The 3,341-nt window shown below is 38.7% G+C and overlaps 1 long non-coding RNA gene across 1 annotated transcript; it reads right to left on the bottom strand.

Annotated features, from left to right (window-relative positions):
- Positions 1 to 1,312: 1,312 nt before the first annotated feature.
- On the bottom strand, positions 1,313 to 2,707 carry LOC115925903. Its single transcript, XR_004064847.1, has 2 exons — positions 2,369 to 2,707; positions 1,313 to 1,874 (listed from the first exon to the last, which is right to left on the bottom strand). It is a non-coding gene; the product is annotated as an uncharacterized LOC115925903 (long non-coding RNA).
- Between the last annotated feature and the right edge of the window lie 634 nt (positions 2,708 to 3,341).

Below are 3,341 nucleotides of genomic sequence, written 5' to 3'. Positions count from 1 at the left end.
CATAACCCAAGAAAATTTCAGACAAAATCCATTAAACTATAACTCCAAAGCCTGTGCCTAAATTAAAAACTTTAAAAACACCCACTAGTAGATAGAAACGCACTCTCTTGAATGCTATCATTATTTTTGTAATTAGATTATCCAAAAACTCTGTGGAAACAACATTTCCCATACGATGAGGTAGAGTAATTGAGTGCCTAAAACCCTTGGGCTTCCAAGGGCTCCGACCCCTGAACCCCACGCCAATTAGGGACCTGCCAGTGTCACAATTAGGTATCAAAATAATGCTCATCTGACCGTAATTAAATGCCTAAAACCCCTAAACTTCCGGGGCTCTGCCCTCTGGACCCCGCCTAGGGCCCTAAGGTGGACCCCTGAGTGCTAATCTGACCATAAATTATTGCCTTAAACCCCTGACCTTCCGGGGGCGGACAAGGTATCAACATAATATGTTCATCTGACCGCAGGCGCGTAGCCAGGGGGGCAGTATGGTCCCCCAAAAAACGCCGGCCAAAAAAATAGAGGAGTAAAAAGGAAGAGGACGTATGAAGAAAAGGGTGTAGACAAAGAACATTTTTGATATTCAGACAAGGATTAAGAGTCGAGAACGTTACAACGATTGGTCTTCTTTCTCTAAAAAATTAATAAAACGTCAAAGGGGGGGAACGAAATTTAGACAAGGATTAAGAGTCGAGAACGGTACAACAAATCGTCTTCTTTCTCTAAAGATTTAGTGAAACGTAAAATCTTTCGCGCTTCGCGCGGGAGGGGAGAAACTGAATTTAGACGAAGATTAGGAGTCGATAACACGACACAGTAAATCGTCTTCTTTCTCTAATAATTGGATGAAACGTTAAAGCTTCCGTGCGAGGGGGGGGGGGACATAAATCAGACGAGGATTATTTTTGGGAACGGTAAAACGAATCGTCTTCTTTCTCTAATAATTTATTGAAATGTCAAAGCTTCCGCACTTCGCGGAGGATGGTGGGTGGAAACACGTCCCTCCCTGCACCCACCCCCCTAATTATATCACTGCTGGTCACCATTATGTACCAATATTTGGCTCGCATAATTTCAAATTTGGGCCCCCCCCCCCCCTAAGAAATCCTGGATCCGCGCCTGAATAGCTAATACCCAGTGACACTGTTGGGACGTAACTGACTTTTCTAAATTATAGGAGTGTGGTGTATTGATTTGTTTTTAAAGGTACTAACGAATTCAACACACCAATCAATCAATCACGGCGACTCAACAGCCCACTTTTTAACTATGTGATCTCTCAGAATAAATAATGAACTTGGAAACAAAATAATTACAGTTCAGTGAATTCAATTTATAATCTAACAATTGAACTGGTATCACATTTTACAAAGTAAAGATGTATGTAATTATAAGTGAAGAAAATCCTGACTGGTCAATAAATTGAACACAGTACCAAAGTATCAATGTAAATATTCCTTACACTTATTAATTCATACAAACAACGTATTCCGTTTTGCTTGAATAAAAAATAGAATGAACTTTTTATTTGACATATATGAGATAAATAATGAGATATCAAACTTCAATGTCTTTCAAACACGCTGCGGAGACTTATCGACGGAAAAAGTCAATTGAGAGCCCTTCCCTTCAGTCAATTGAGAGCCCTTCCCTTAGGAAAAGAGAGCTAATCTACCAAGTAAGAAAGTATAGAAAAAAACGTGGCAACATTGATTTTGACGACTGTCAATGTACTGCTTCAGATAAGCTGAAATGTTCGACGTCCTGAACCTCGACGAACTACATGTAGTCTAGGAGCAAAGATCCATGGTGGAAATTGTCGATACTGGTAAAATGAACTCGGCGACGATGTAAATCTCGTTGGCCAGTTGAACCTATTGTTATTAAAATAAAATAGACATAGTTTGTCCGCAATACACCTATACACACTATCATCGTCGAGCAAGGGCAAACAACCTCAAAATGTATAACAGCATATAATTTCATATCTCATATAATAAAGGTATTACAAATGTAATAACTATTATAAGTAGTATTTCTTAAACAAGAAATACAAGTATATACTCTCGAGAAATTCGACAAGAATGACTTTCACAATTGTCAGGGACAAATACCAATGTGCACTCTCATGACTTTAACAAAAATTGGAAAGAAATTCACAATATTGACAACTGAATATCGCTAAAATTCAAATACATTACTATTTTCGTTATGACTGTTTATAAAGAAGACGATGTTTCTTGTAATGAATGAAAATAAAGTCGTCTACAAACATATTATATTAATTTAGTCCAATAACTTTGTCAAGAAACCACTTATAACTTTCTCTTTCGCTAAATATGGCAATCATAAATTACAGATTACATACCCGATAAGTACCAGGAAAAACTTAGAGATGAGTTACAAAGCAGCTGTCAGAAAACATCCATTTCTCCTGCTCTACACAAGAGTGAACTGAGCCTGCCCAGACAGACTAGTGAAAATGGTAGCTGTTGGGAGCTATCCCGAAGATCTCGGGAAGAAAATTGATTCGAATCCCCGTGGGGAAAGATGTAACCAAATAAGTAATTAAGTGTAGCTGGTCATGTATCAACAGCCAGGATACTGCTCTGCTCTGAGCTAAACGTTATGGAACCTAGGAGTTAACCCACGGAACCGACGGAAACGCCCCCAAAAGGGCGAGTTCTCATTGGTTATTTTCCGTAACCAAGAATAACATTATTTACATAATAAATTACCGTCTGTGTCTTGAAAATACACCTGTATCTTCTTTTGAATTAACCGTGTCTTGAAATACCAGATTGCGTTAAAGTTGAGTTTACACGGTAACACATGAAATTAAAATTAATACATCAGTAATTTCCTGATTTCATAAATAAATTGAGAAATCGTCACTACAACACCACCGAACCGAATCCACTCTGAATCCAAACCGACCAATCATTGGCCTGTTGTGGTAAAGTAATGGTTTGTTCGGTCTGTTATCGAATTGGGCCCTGTTTCATAAAAGTTGTTATCAATAACAAGTTACAAGCTACTGTTATAAGCTACTGAAATCATGGCATCTGATTGGCTGAGAGCAAATTTGTCATAGAAATTAAGTAGTTGTTATAGACAACAAGTTTTATGAAACAGGCCCCTGGTGTTGTTCTTGTCGGTGTGACTCGTTATTGGTGCATGAACCGTTGGCTTGGCTTTTCGACTCTGCTGCTCAAACCATAGACGTAATACAATTACGTCTATGCTCAAACACAAAACCTTTTCAAACCTAGTCACTCGTGACTATACCTAATATCCAGTGACTCCGCCGAACCGACGCCACACCGAAGCCAAAGCAATCG

The sequence above is a fragment of the Strongylocentrotus purpuratus genome, unplaced genomic scaffold (assembly GCF_000002235.5).
Source record: "Strongylocentrotus purpuratus isolate Spur 01 unplaced genomic scaffold, Spur_5.0 spur5_scaffold_19, whole genome shotgun sequence".
In the NCBI taxonomy this organism is placed as follows: Eukaryota; Metazoa; Echinodermata; class Echinoidea; order Camarodonta; family Strongylocentrotidae; genus Strongylocentrotus; species Strongylocentrotus purpuratus.
Note: the sequence above shows the minus strand (reverse complement) of the source record. Positions and strands in the feature narration are given on the sequence as shown.